Source organism: Meleagris gallopavo, chromosome 2 (assembly GCF_000146605.3).
Source record: "Meleagris gallopavo isolate NT-WF06-2002-E0010 breed Aviagen turkey brand Nicholas breeding stock chromosome 2, Turkey_5.1, whole genome shotgun sequence".
Taxonomy (NCBI): domain Eukaryota; kingdom Metazoa; phylum Chordata; class Aves; order Galliformes; family Phasianidae; genus Meleagris; species Meleagris gallopavo.
This window is the reverse complement of record NC_015012.2, coordinates 1,501,570-1,516,613: the sequence shown is the minus strand read 5'-3', so window position 1 is coordinate 1,516,613 and position 15,044 is coordinate 1,501,570. Positions and strand designations below refer to the sequence as shown.

The window sequence follows — 15,044 nt, the reverse complement described above, 5'->3', positions numbered from 1 at the left end:
TTTTTTGTAGGAAGGCCTGCCTTCTTTTCTGCTTTCCTCAGCCTGTTGTTGTGCAAATCACTCTGTTACATCCAGCAAAGTAACTGCACGTGCTGCAGCATGCAGTGGGAAGGCTGCTGCGGGTTTGTCCATTTCAAAAGGAGTGGGATATAGTGTCACTTCATTTAACCCACACCAAACGCTGCCTGAGAACCCTGAAAAGTTATTCAGCAATAATTTTAAATCCCATCCCCAGGAAGGAAAAAAAAAAATAGTTTCGAACTGTACAGTTGGAGCCCATAGTTGCAATAAAATCCAGGAAAAGGCTATTTTACCTGAATTTATCACTTAGCAACCAAGAAACTACCTCCTGAGATTGCCATTCGTGGGTTACCAAGTAACTGGCTGTGACAATTACCAAACAGCTGTCCCAGGAATCTACATAGCCTTTAACCTCCGTCAGCTGAGAGATGGGCTGATGACAGCTAACAAACAATAGGAACACACCCTAATATTTTATTTAAGAGCTGAGGGAAACCACAGCTGTATGGATCTTTCAGCCAGCTGGATTTAACTGCTTCGGACCACGCTGTGCTGAGAGGTGTATGCAGGGCTTCTTCCTAACTTTGTGTCTGAGAATTGGTTCCATGCTACCAAGATAGGTTTTGCTAATGTACAGGAATGCTAAGCTGCTCGTTGAGGTGGTTTATAATATTCTTCCATTAATTTATTGTTGGCGTTTACAGAATGTAACTGTTTTTGCTAATTATTAGTGAAAGGCAGAGCGTTACCTATCAAAATAATAAAGGAGTAACTTAGGAAAGGGAAAAAGCATTGCTAAGACTGGCGAAGAAAAAAGTACTGAGCTCGGCTATTGAGAGGAGCTGCTTATAATGAGGTGGATTGTGTCTGGGGGTGGTTTCCCAAAGGAAACAAGGAGAACTACAGTTGCAATGTGTGCAAGTAAGCTGGAGGCACTGTAATGCACTATAAATGTTAGATAGACTAATGCACGTGTCAGTCCAGGTTATGTAGATTCCGCTCCTAAATCTGAGGGGTGGAAGTGGCTTATTATTATTATCATTATTTTAAATTTCCTTTTTTATTTCCTGTGATTTTACAACCTTAAAAACACAGGGCAGCAAACCTGCCACCGAGTGCAAAGCCAACTGTTTGTGCAGATGGTTTTGATGCTCTGAGCTGGGAGAGACTGATGGACGTGCCTCATGCCAGAAGTTCTCAGTGGCTCCTTTTAGCTTAAAATAGAAACAGGAAAAGGGGTTTGGGAAACCGTGACCCTGTTCACATGCTCAAATGGGAGTCAACCAGCTGTGGCTGCAGTGACAGCAGCTCTGCAGGTATTGAGAGGGAGAACACTTGGCAACCAGTTGTTTTGCTACCGTTAGTTTTGCTTTGGCATATTCAAATCGAGATGTTACAGTCTGCTCTGGCACATTCCATGCACTGCCATAGGAGGAATCACCTCAGAAAATCCTACACCAGATTTCCCCTGGCAAATGAGTTCAAAAAGGGAATTTCCCCAGACCAATGCTGTCACATTTCTCTGAAGGGACGTCGTCATGGTCTTTGCTATTTATCTTATTTTACCTCTTATGGAAGTAAAATTTTGCCAGAATTACTTTGTTTTTGGAGTATCTTTATTGCATTATCTTCCCGTTAACTTTGTGTAATAGGGAAGTCAGAAAGCTTGTGATCAGGTTTTCAGTTCATTGTACAATGTTTTTTCCTGATCTGTTTGTATTTAATAAAGGCCCTCAAAGACTGTTAAATTTGCTACCTCAGGTATGCAGAAGAATGGAGGAACTGAAAGTACAGTAGCCTGGGGAATGGAAATCCTTCTCCTGTGCCTGCTGTCTGACCACGTGTAAGAACCCACGTGATGCCATGGGTTTGAAGTTGGTAGCTTTGGCCCTAATACAGATCCCCAGGCCTACATCTGGGCTGTGGCAGATGCTGACAGGTGACGTGGGTGGAGATCTGTGCTTCCAGCCAGTGATTCAAGCCCTGAGGACTGCAGGACACCAGTTCTGCTGTCATCTTTTCCATTTACAGCTGGCTTGCTCTTTCCTCCTGCTTCCTGCACGTTTTGCTGTGCTGCTCTGCCCCACTGCTCAGTCCCTCCATAAGGGCAAGTAGCCTCTGCCACTGCCTCCAGTGTCCCTCTGTACTCGTTTGGTCGGTCTTGTAGCCTTTTTCATTAAAAACTGTTAAAAATGAAACAAAGTATTTCAACTTGCCATGAATTTGTAATGATTTTTATTGTTGGTTGATTCAAAGTACTGTTGTTTTTTTTTTGTTTTTGTTTTTTTAAACTTTGGTCACAGCTGAAAAACTTGTGATCTGCCCTATTAATGACTTGCATCAAGTGTGAGTGTTCAAATGATGTGGATGCTTAGAAAATGAGCAAAGACGTGGGAAGTATTTGTGTAAAAGAAATCGAAGCCAGGTATCTTCTTGATATTAATCACTTGTCATTGCCATCACTGCAAAGTCTTTGCATATCTGCTGTGGACATGTGGCACTGTGATCATAAGCACTTGGTGTAAACCTGGGGATGGCAGAGCCATGGTGCTAGAATGAGGCTCAAACTCATCACTGCGCAGAGGACGGTTCCTTTCCTGCTTTCCTGTGTTCCTCCAGCCCCATACCAAAGGTACTTCCACTGTTCAGCTGGTTGTTGGCTTACTTGGCTAGAAAGGGAAGGGCAGGAGATGCCAGTGACCATCTTGCTTGCACCCTGTCCTGCCGTTCATTTATCTCTGTGGAGTAGTTTGGATATGGGAAGTCTTTGCTGGGACATTCCTTCTGGCTCTTGATGACAGACCATGGCTGTCCTGTTTTCTGGCTGGTAGCTGGTTGGTTACATTGACAGATGTTGCAATGATTCTTTTGGCAATATTCTGTTGTGCTGACTGTTCAAACAGGAAATTCATCTTTTAGTATTTGCACATGTTAAATGTTTGCTTTAGTAGGAATCGCTCTGACAGCAGGCTGGTCAAACAGTGTATTTTTGGAGCGGCAACTTCTGGAATTCTCAAAGTCCTCATCGTCCCATAGATCTGCTGGGGCTTGGCTTGGAGCCCCGTTCTCTGAAATACCGCAGAACTGGCTTCTGAGGAGAGGCGACGTGAGCTGCTGAGCTCCAGGTTGCTGCTGTTTCCCTCCCTCAGGATGACGTGTTCCTGCATGTGTTGGAAGGCACCTGGCTCAGATCATGCCGTGGTGTGGCAATCTGGGACACCCAGGCAGGTTTGCTGTGTGGTGGAGTCCATGCTGCCTCCATCCTCTCTTCGGTCTCCGAATGCCTGGCTTATCGAGGTGGCCTCTTGTCTCATGCTCATGGAAGAGAACAGGAAGGTGGCTGTGGCTGTGCTGCATGTGAGACAGTGAGGACGTGCTCAGGAAGCATGGAACAAGGACTGGCTGGAGAACTTAGTCTGATGAAGCAAGTTTTCATCTAAATCTACTTGTCTGATGATAAGCCCCATTTCAGGTGACACAATTTGGCCTTAGTAGGCTTCTCCTTTCACGAACAGTCTGCAAGTGCTGGTGTGATTTAATGTAATGCATTCTAATGTGTTTCCTACATTTTCACCAATCAAAAGTGTGTGTTCTGATTTGGGAGCTGGGAGTGGCTGTCTCATTGTAAGCAGTGGCACTAGAGATACCCTGCCTGAGGCCCATTCCTTCAGCTGAAGTTTATAAAATGTCACAAGTTATAATATTTACTTCTTTTCAGCACAGGCAGCATACTTACTGATGAGCTTATTATGGGAAGAAGCTGCATACAGGCAGGCTTCTGCTACCCATGGCAAAAAAAGGTTTGATCTGAGCAGGACCTCTCCAGACCCCTTCACCCTCACTTGGGAGGTGAGAAACAGAGCACATATGAAAGCTGCTTTGTGACTTGCCAGTCTTTTGGCAGTACTTCAGAGCTACGGCTATTTTGAGTAATGGATCTTGGGAGTGGAAAAAGGCTTTGTGGCAAACCTAGCATATGCATTTCTGAGAAACACATTCGGTTCCTATATGGTTATTTTTGTGTGTTTTGACAGGAAAAATCGAACAGTGAGGAGAACATGCTCAGAGGAGTTGGATTACAGCTTACAGTGTATTTGAACCCAAAGTTACACAATTTCATGAAGAACTGCGTGCAGAAATGGTTTCTGATTTTGCTTACAACGGCTGAGGTATAAAATCCTTGTTATTTGTGAATTTGTAGAGGAAACAGAAACGTTTGCTAGGTGGCGAATTGCTGAAAATGTTACACCTGCAAGAAGGTAGAAGAGTCCTTAAGAATTCAGTGCTGATTAGCATTGATGAAATATGGGATATGTGGTGAAATATATCCTTCAAAAACTGACACTTATATATTTGGCGTTTGGAGCTTGCATTGGTTGTTCACCCTTCAGTCGTATTATGACACACATATAGTTTCTAGAGTATTACTGTCTTGCATGCTGTGATAGTTTTACTGATCACCAGCATTTTAGTTTCCTTATCATTCTATTTTTATTATTAATTTTCTTCTCAAACGTGCTGATCTCTGAGTAACAGCATTGCTTCTGGCGGAGTCGTGCTATTTTCAAAAGAAACATCACAGTATGAGAAAAGTGCGTTGCAGGAAAAGGCACTGTCTTATAACAAAGTTTGTTTTTTAAGCTCAAAATAAGCAGGATTTGAATGTTATTAAATAACATTTTTGTGAGAAGGAACTGGATTTAGAAAAATGAACTGATTCTTCAGCCAGATCTGTCATGATCTGGCTGATGTCAAAAGCAGCTGGGAGATTTGGCCTGAGAATCAAGGTTGTTTTTTCTTTTTTCTTCGTCAGAGTTTGTAAGAGATTTGGAGGGACATAACATTTATTTCCTACTTCCCTGAGCTTCAGTCCAGGCCTTGGAAAAACCCATCTGACAGTGAGTTTGTTTGTATATTTCAAATTTTTTCCTAAGTATGCTAGGCTCATTAGCAAGCCTTGGAAAATGCATACTTTGTTGAAGTTAATATGGAAAACAAGATACTGAGGGCTCAAATCTGTCTCCAGAATATAAATAAGCATACCTTCCTTTGGAGCAGGTTTTGACTGGAGTCATACTGGAACCCTTGTTTCTGGGAGAGTTACGAATGTGCTTTGCTAGGAGATGCTGTTCCTTAAAGAGCTCGTGAGGCCTACAAGGTCTACATGCAGAATGACTGCAGTGCATGGCACCATGTGGCTTGAACAGGACCTCGCTTGTGTTGGCAGGAGATGCTGCTGGCAGGTACTCTGCCATGGAAGCTCCTGGAATACTTGGCTGCGACACGTCGTGAGGACATGGCGGTGACAGCTCAACGCTGACCAGACTTCTTCAATCAATACGCAACGCCATTTAAATAGCAGAGGAGCCCAATCAAAAGGTGTTGCTCAAAACTGTGCTTCCAAGGCTGAACCAATAAATTAATTCTTGACATTGCATGAAGCAGTCATATTTAACTCTGCATCTCCATTTCTATGGTAATTTTTGAACTCAAAGATTGGGTTTGAGAATTTCATATGTATTAAATGTCTGTGTAAGCTCTGCTTACCCACTTGGCACAAGGTGGTTGTTTCCGCATGGATCAGAATTTATACTTCCCATTAAGCCAAAGTAATTTCTATTCATGTTGTCACATGAAGTTGGGTCCTTTGGTGATCCTCTAATTCCAAAAGCCCAGTTGTTAAGTAAGGTTTGATTGAAGGAGTCTCTTTTTTAAGTCAAGCTTATGGTAATGTTAGAGAACACTAAGAGAGCAGAACTGCACCGTACTGAAGGATGTGGGGTGTCTCAAATTGCTGCTAGAGAAAAATACATTCTGAGGCAATGTGTAAAGCTTTTAATTTGAAACATGCTCTGGTGTTCAAGTCCCCCCAAGCAATGATGTACTTGGCTCTTCAGCTACTAACTAGAGGAGTACGTGCATGACTCTGAGTGTGGCACCAGGAGACACCTTCCTACTCTGATTGCTGAAGTATTTCAGGCTGCAGTACCATGTGGCAAACTGCAAAATCCTTTTCACCATCCACTGTTCCTGCTGCAAGTATTCTTTATTATATTTTGCCTGTGATAGAAGAAACATTTTCATCTTTACAGCATGATTATTTCTGTAGGGTTCAACAGCTTTCCCCATTGCTCTTTATCTGGAATCACATTGTGCAGCATCATTTAGTTGTGGTGAAGATAACAACATTATATGCTCTGAAAGGACAGCTAGATGAATGCTACCCCCCTCAGGTAAACTGCTTTTGTGCATGTGCAATTGTAAATGGTGGAAAAGAATGCCTTTCTGAATTGTTTATAACTCTACTTTTTGCAGCAAAACTGCATTTAGCTCACCACAACTAAGTGCACAGTTAGTAGAAGGAATGCTCTGCCTAAGTATCTGTTCAAACATTTTGGGAAGCCTCCATGTATTTGATTAAACCTTTCAGTAGCCAGCAAAGCTCCTCTTGAATGCATCTGCAGCAAAACATTTGGACTGGTATGCAGTGCTGCAGCTTAATTTGGTTAATCCTAAACCAACACTTCAGTAATAAGCAAATTTCTGAGTTAACTGTCAGATCAGTCTTCAGCTATCTATTGGTGGTGTACACTGAGGTGCTTTTCTGAGGCACTGGTGTTTTGATTTTCATCTACCTATATGAGATGATGAAGTGTCCCTCTTTGCATTTTTTCTTTTTCTTTTTTTTTAATTGGGGAATTTGCATTCAGGAAAATTACACAACTCTCCGAAAAGGAACAGGTGTTCATAGCAGTTGGAAGAGGTCTATATCTTCCATCACAGATCTGGCTTCTTCCTCAACTCATTTGCTCCAGGAAGGTTTTAAAACTGTCTTTTGTAAGAGGAAATATACTGTCTTGTACTGAACAGAGGCAGAGCTAATTTATTCTAACTTGGTATTCATCTGAAGATGTTTCCTTGGGAATTGTAGCTAGAGAGTCAGGTAACATGGAGAGATGGATTGGGACCTGTCCTTTACAATTTATTATTGCTGTTTCTTCTATGAAAGTAATGAAAAAGTCCCTCCCATAATTACCTTATAATGAATGTCTCATTCCTTTGCAGAAACCAGTATGCAATGATTATTTCTTAAATGCTCTGATTGCTTCTCTGACCCCTAGAAAACGGATGCAGTATCATCAGGATCACTAGCAGACATGGAAGGCAGCTCTGTTTGCACAGAAGTGGAACATGCTTGGTTCCATGAGCGTATACTACTGGATCACGTCAAGCTTTTGGTCTCCCAGAACCCCCACGTCCTTGTCCACAGGGCTGCTCTCAAGGAAATCTTCTCAGTCTGTACACACATCTGGGATTGCTCTGACCCAAGTGCAACAGCTTGCACTTGGCCTTGTTGAACCTTGTAGGTTCACATGGGCTCACTTTCCAAGCATTTCCAGGTCCCTCTGGACGGGACCTTCCTCTGTTGCACCACTGCAACACTCAACTTGGTGTTGTCTACACATAGCCTGAACAAGATCAGATCAGGTGAGCATTTCAGAGCACAGCCAGTCCCACAGCACTGACATCCCCTTCACTCCTTGTGTCACTGGGGTCTTCTGAAGGCTTCTCCCAAGGAAAGCCTTTAAGTGAATTTCCTGCTGCTGCTCATTAATGTTATGCTAGTTTTAATTTCTTCCTTGTCTTGTATCACTAATCAAGAAGTAATTGAATTAGCTGAAAAGAAGGATAAGACAAATTAGCTAAGAAGAATTAACTGTGTGTACCCGAGGTCAGCAGGCTCCTAGAAAATTCAAGGTGAGAATTAGTTGGACTATAACAGATTTAGCAGGAAGTTACTAAGTTCTCTGGAGAACCAAGATGCAGAAATACAAATGACAGCCTAACCATGAAAACCTAGGTATATCTGAAAGTGTTTGAGCAATTCCTTTCTATTTCAAGACAGGAGAGCAAAGGACTGCACTTACATTCTTTCCAACGGCTTTGTTTAATGAAGGGAATTTCCCTGAAGTTTGACTTTTCATCCTTGTGTGAATCGGCTTTGCCAGGAAGATATTTCTCCTTCTGTATTGATATTAAGGCAGTAAATTGTCTGTCCCTGTGTTCACTTGCTCAACTTTTTTATTTTTTTTTTCATGGTTGCTCTGTAATTTAAGTTCATCTTTCATGAAAACCATATGTTGGATTAAAGACAGGGTATTATTTTCATGCATTGTAATATACTCTGTTACCTCCTCCATTACAGTGCCATGTTAAAGTAATTATTATTCCACGTGTCACTGTGAATGCGTTTAAGATTCTTTAGGTCTTCTCTAGCAGGAGCTGATTTCCACTCCTGATTAACTGCTCTCATTCCTTTTATATGTCGGAACTAGCCAAGCATAAGCTTATAATTATTTTACAGGAAGACTTTTAGAAATATGAAAAAGTCTTTCTGAAATAATTAGAAAACGAATTAGATTACAATTAGGATGAAAATCATAAGCTAATGGCAGTAATTAACTTGACAAAACCTAAATAAACATAACTAAGTAATGATATAAAGAAAGGAAGTTTCAGTCTTGAACAGAAATGCCTTAAGACAGGTAAAAGAAGCAGTTTATACAATTGCAATTGTTTGATCATTGTATTTGCTCTTTTGGAGAAAGGTTGAAACTAGTTGGCTATAAAATAAGTTTATGAACTTATTTTTTTCTAGCAGGGCTAAACATTGCACTAAAGGCATAGAAAGAGGCCCCATTCGATAACCTTATCACTGATACTCTCTTTTCACCAAACCTCAGCTGTAGCCGTATTAAATAAAAGCACAGAAAATGGTATAGTAACCTCACCATCTTCTGTGCAGCTTAGTTTGTGTTCTGCAGTTGGAGCTGAAAATACGTTGCTTCAAATTGTGAGTTAAGTCGCTGAAATGAGATGGGACCCCTGCAGCCTAATCCATAGGAACCAGCCAATTCTTTTGAGTTCCCTGTGTTTGATTAGTTGTACTGTAATTAAAGAAATTACCAATAGTCCGCTGTCTGGATGTGATTAACTCACCAAGTGCTCATACCTATATTCCTTAAGCATCTCCAAATAATTTAGGGCCTCATTTATGTTCCTTAATAAGGAAATAAATGAAAATCGCCCACAGCCTTAATACAGTGGCTTGTGCTACAAGCTGTTCTATCTTGTGCCTCGGTGATGCCTGCTCAATTGTTTCTGATTATGCTGCATTGTAATTAAAGAACCAGAAATGCTATTTGCCTGAATGAGAACATGCTGCCCAGTACAGGAGGGAGGGAAAGAAATCAGATAATGACGAGAGCCTTCTAAGCAAATCAAACCCAGAATGTCAATGCTGCACATAGACATGGAGCTGTGGATAGGACTGCTTGAGCTGCTGGTAAATTTCTCCTGGGCTCTTCAGAATTGGAGTTTTTGATGATAGTGACTTTTGTTCTTAAAAAGAAATGCAGGTCGGGTTGTTTTTGAAGAGCAGCAAAAGGATGCATTCACGCTTGCTGCTGCTGTCCCACTGCCTCTGAGCCCTGTTGCTCCCTGAGCTTCGTGCTTTCTTTCTAACCATGCCTACTGGAAGGTGTTGGGAAAAATTCAAGCATGCACCTCCCAAGAGCTGGGCAGCACCTGGGGACAGCACGGGGATGCAGCTGCAGATCTGCTTGGTCCCTGCCGAGTGCTGGCTTTCACACAGCCTGCTCCCTGCCAGGACAACCCGACAGCAACAGCATCGGTTGTGTGAGAAGTAACCTGATTTTCTCCAGGATGGGGCAGAGCAGGGCTCGTGGAAGGGGGCAAATGAAGAAGGGCTGACGGGATGTTTTTGTTTTGTCAGTCAGATGTGTTCTGAGAATATTCCCATGTGTTCTCACAGTAACTGAATGTTTGTGTAGGTTGCACCCTGAGCTGCCTGCACATCGTTGAGGAGATGTGGTTCCACGCTGATCCAACACTCCTACAAGTCTATCACATAGCTGCTTCTACCCGCAGAATGAGGAGAATAGGGAGTTAATCTTCTGTAATGTGAACATTAATGCAAATCACAGAATGGCCTGGGTTGAAAAGGACCTCAATGCTCATCCAGTTCCAACCCCCTGCTGTGTGCAGGGTCACCAACCAGCAGCCCAGGCTGCCCAGAGCCACATCCAGCCTGGCCTTGAATGCCTGCAGGGATGGGGCACCCACAGCCTCCTTGGGCAACCTGTTCCAGTGCCTCATCACCTTCTGTGTGAAAATGACTTAAAACAAGCAGCATTGTGTGACAGGTGTCATGAGGAGAGATGACATGTCACATTCAATAGGTTCCTGAGGCATTCTGCACTACTTTGGATGAGACCACAAAGTGCTTGTTACCAGATCTAGAAATGGAATCGGAAATAGATGAGCACTTATAGATTTGGATTATGTTTACTGTTAGCTACTAAAATTGCTATTAAAATAGTTGCTGAGATATTTGGTGGGGCTTTTACTTGGCAGAGCATTTGTATTTGATTTCACTGTTATGTGCATTACACTTCTGTAATACATAAACAGAGCATTTCAGTGCACAGACCCTATTGTATCCCACCAAAAAACTAATTGATAAGAAAATCACCCATCTGTGGAGAGCAGCAGCATTTTCTTGGGACTTGATAGATCACACTGTGCACATCTCCTTAGCTCCTCCACGACCATTTGCTGCTATGCACTTTAGTTGCCCGCACCAGAATTTGTGTTATTCTGGCATATGATATGTAGTAAAGGGCTTTTATGGTAAATAAAATGTATGGCTTCATTTGCTGCAGCATGCAAATGAAAGCTCTGTGACGTGTCATACAGAACAGCTGCTTACTCAGCATCTGGCGTTGGCTGCTGATTGTCCTCCAGCTGTAGAAATAAGAGATTAGCAAATAAGTAAATCTGTGTGGGAAGTATGAGTGCCTTGTGCAAGGCACTACCTTCTGTGTCTCCCTGTGGCATTACAGTCACTGCAGGTTTGATAGACATGTCATTGGACTTGGAGTAGAGCCTAAGGCTCAGCAGGGTTGGTGGCCTGCTCACACCAAATGGGGGATGAAACTGGAAGCTGAAGAACCCCTATCTGCAAAGTGCACTCCATCATCTTGTTTTCTCTAATTTGTCTGCTTTGGTTGCAAATTCTCAGGAGGCAGAAGCTGCCTCATCCCATGGGTTACTCAGTGCTCAGTACAGCATGTCTTCATCACGGCTGGTATTTCTAAGAATTATAGCTTTTCCAAACAAATATGCATCACGGAGCAATAATAACGCTCATCCTTAGTGAATGTCCTATCCAACACTGCAGGGATTAGGTGGAAATAGAGGATAAAACTACTTTTCTGGTTCTAAAAATAATTCTTCTGGGTCATGTGGAAAATCATTGTGGAGGTTATTTGTGGGAGTTCAAATGTTCAGTTGTTCTACTTTCCTTTTTCTAGGAATTACTGCATGGCAGCGTGTCAGCCTCCAAAACTCTCAAAAAGCCCATGAAAAGAACTGCTGTATTTCCTTTGGAAAAACAGGATGGCAGTGTAAGAAAAAAAAAAAAAAAAAAGTAGTTTAGAATGTGTTACAGCTTTACTTTATTGGGATTTGGAAATGTCAGAGAGTTTCGGATGTACTGATGGGTGTCACCATTCATACTGGACACGGAATTCATTTGGGGATGGAGTTTGTTGTCCTCAACGCCTTGTGACCTGCTGTGAGGACAGGGGTGCTGCCCAGCAGTGGAAACGTGTCAGTGGAAAATCATGAGGTTTTCTTTGAGGAACAATGAAATTTTTCAGAGGTTAGCAGTGTGCAGTAAAGAAGGTCAATGAGATGACTGCTTGGACAGTCCTCAAAGCCAAGGCAGAGCTACTGGTGTGCCTGGCCTGGGATGCACAGCCGTGAGCGAGGCTTTGTGACAGCAGTAACCTGTAAAGCTTGAGCAGAGGAGGTGGCTTTCCTGAAAGCTGCTGGCAGAGCCAGGCTGCTGAAACAGCAGGACTGCTGACCAGCAGTTCCTGCTCTCTTTACTGTTTGCCAAAACGTAATTTATTATTATTTTTTTTACAGCCAGTGACTGAAAATAGGAAAAAATAAAAGAGCACGGTGCAGTGCTGGCACAGTGCATAGCAAGTCGTTTCCTGATATTAAAACAGTTGTCAAGCCACAGGTCGTAAGCACTGCCATTTGCAATTCTTTCTGTTGAATCAAAGGAAGTCAGATCTGATTATACAGCAGATAGGTTACTTCTAAGTAGAAGCAGACTTTAAAGGCTACCCTGCTCTTTTTTGATGCTGGATGTTTAATTATAATTTAAAAAAAAAAATAAAATCAAGACAGGAGTTTCTGTCTCTTTGTCCTCTTTAATGTTTTCCAGCACAGAATGCCTCTTAATTAAATATTGCATCGTCTATGGGAATGTCCCAGTAACAAGAGATCCGTGGGGAGGGTAAACTTAGGAAGAAAGGAAGTGGTGGGCAGTCATACAGGTACCTTCATCTTCTCCGGCTCCATCCTCTCTGCTGTCACCAGCAGGCATTAGCAGAAACAGGAGATCGGTTGTCCTGTGGCTTTTGCACTGTTTGCGATCTGCATGCATTGAAGAGAAAACTCTCCCATGGTGTAAACACCTTCATGTCCGATAAGGGAAGAAATTAGCTCACCTGTCAGTGCTCATCTTGCTTCAAGGATCAGCGTTTTGTGTTAGGTTGTCCCGCCATGTGGTACGCAAAGGTGAGGGAGGAGGGCCCCGCAATGCCACACATTCACAGAGGAATCTGTTCTGCAAAAACTGGAGCGATCTCAGCCTGCGATTTTAAAATATGTTTCTTAATATCTCTAAGCTTCACGAGCACGGCAATTAACGATTCTCCTTCTCCTCTGCTGTGGCACCGGCTGAGAAGATGCTGAAGTACAGGTGCTTGTCACCTGCCTGAGGGCGGGCACACAGCCAGGAACTGAAGCACAGCAATCTGAGCAGCTGTAAACCAATCTCTTCAGACTGAGTTCATTTGCTTGGCTCCAATCCGTAGTCTGCCTTTATACCCGTTTTGCAGTGAGATTTGCAAAACTGAAAACTGTTTATGCTATAAAATACAACTTTCTAGCATGGTATCAAAACCTGATGATAAATTTGACACGCTGGGAGGCAGAGGTTTGGGTCGGAGGAAAGATGACTTAGAACTAAGTAAAACTAAATGCTGAAGGGAACTTGGCATAGTAAAACTGCCATAGGCAGGGGAAAATTATGACTTTACTGAAGAAGAGAAAAAAAAGTTTTACTACTGGCTTCTGACCTTATTGGCTTCTCAAATGTATACAAGGGAATGGAGAATAATTACCAAACAATTTGTAGTGAGAATTGGCTGCTCCCTGTCGTGCTAGATGCACGTGCTGCCTTTGCTGCAGCATCCTCTGCCAGCGCTTCCCTCTCTGTGCACTGCTGCTCGCGATGCAGAGCCCCAGCTGGCGGCTGCCAGCAGCTCTGGAAATGCAGGGCCTTGGGCTGCAGGCTGGAAATTCTCGTTTCCAGGAGCAGCTTAAGGCCTGTGGAAAACTCCCACTGACTTTGCTGGGATTATCCATCTACGGAAAGTTATTTGGAGGGAAGTGCATTCCTTTGTAGAACGGCTGGCAACAGGTCCGGGCAGCGCTTCGGTCTCAGTTCTGGTGTATTGTTTTTGTTGGGCTGCGTTCATTCTGTGCCTCGCACAATGGGGCTGTGCTCCATCACTAGAGCTTGCACTTTCCATTTTAGTCTAATGAAAGTAGGATTAAAAAAAGAAAGCCCAACTTGAATGCATAGATGTTTTCAGATACCGGACCCCTAGGGCTCTGTCATGTTTGTGTCTTTGAGCACACTTGTAGAGCTGAGAGCACAGCTCTGCCTGAGGAGCATAGATCTGTTGTCAGTGCTTTTGAGGTCTCAGGTGAGGAAAATTGCATTGTAAATGGAAAATGAAATCAGGGACAATGCTCTTCCTTTGTTTTCTGAGCACTGCTGTTACTTATACTCTTTTCATATTTTTACATTTCTCTTTATAGTTGTTTTGTGATCTCATTCCTCCATGCAAAAGTACTCCAGTATTTAATTGGAAGGTTGAGGAGAGAAGTCCCTGAGCTAGCTTGTTTAAGGAGAATGTTATCTGCTGTCTGCTCTTTTCTGTGAAGCTCCAAGGCAAAGAATCCTATGCTGCATTTAAACTTAGGAGTTTGCTAGTAAAAATACCCTTCTTCCTGAGGTTATTTAAAATGAGAGCCTACATTTCTCACATCCTACTGTTGTCTGAAATACAAAATCCCATCCTATACTGCTATGCCAGAAAATGTTAGCGGATAAAGTGCCGAGCAGGTCACAGTATTTCTAATTCAGATTAATGACCCCATTCAGCTTGTCTCCTTAGCAGGAAATTAGAAAGTGCTGGGAAGGAGAAAATAGTGATTCATAATGCGTGACTCTTTGTATTGGCAGTTGCACTCATTAAACACTAAGATACTGTTTTGATATAAAATAATTGAGTCTGACTTATTTATGGAATATGCCTGTCTCAGCTTGTAGAGCTTCTCTGGAAAGATTGCTGGCTCTTGTGCCCCAGTGGAGGAAAAAGAGGTGACCGGTGCCCGTTGGCAACCCCTGGCCAGGTGAAACACAAAAGAAATGCACAGAAAATGACCACCCCTGCTCTGCTTAGAGAGCCTCAGAGGGGAAAACACCTTCTTCAGGAAGGTGTTGGAGCAGTCAGAGACAAAGTGAAGGTAAGCCACCTGGGAAAGCAGCTTACACTGACTGCATAATTTGATAACTGCAGTTACAGGAGGATGACTCCTCACATCAGCGTGGCTCCTGGCCTCTCTGGACTAGATGTGGGTACAACAATGGTCAGTCGTGTGTTCTGAGTGCGTCCTTCAGGCTGAGCCCAGGATATAGCTCTGCACCAATCTCTGCTCCCCAGCCACAGCCTTTCCTTACCAGGGGTGCCAACCTTCCTCCAGCCTCATGCACGTGCACCGTCACTTGATATGGTGAAGATATCCCATCCCTGCAGGCATTCAAGGCCAGGCTGGACGTGGCTCTGGGC

General features: G+C 43.0%; 1 long non-coding RNA gene across 3 annotated transcripts; it reads left to right on the top strand.

Annotated features, from left to right (window-relative positions):
- Positions 1 to 2,321: 2,321 nt before the first annotated feature.
- LOC104909469 lies at positions 2,322 to 10,070 on the top strand. 3 transcript variants are annotated; one of them, XR_004158716.1, is made up of 5 exons: positions 3,501 to 3,870; positions 4,056 to 4,190; positions 4,835 to 4,919; positions 5,249 to 6,254; positions 7,143 to 10,067. It is a non-coding gene; the product is annotated as an uncharacterized LOC104909469 (long non-coding RNA). The 3 variants fall into 3 exon arrangements; XR_792339.3 differs by lacking the exon at positions 3,501 to 3,870 and adding an exon at positions 2,322 to 3,493 and having other exon boundaries at positions 5,249 to 10,070; XR_792340.2 differs by having other exon boundaries at positions 3,515 to 3,870; positions 5,249 to 10,070.
- Positions 10,071 to 15,044: the final 4,974 nt, after the last annotated feature.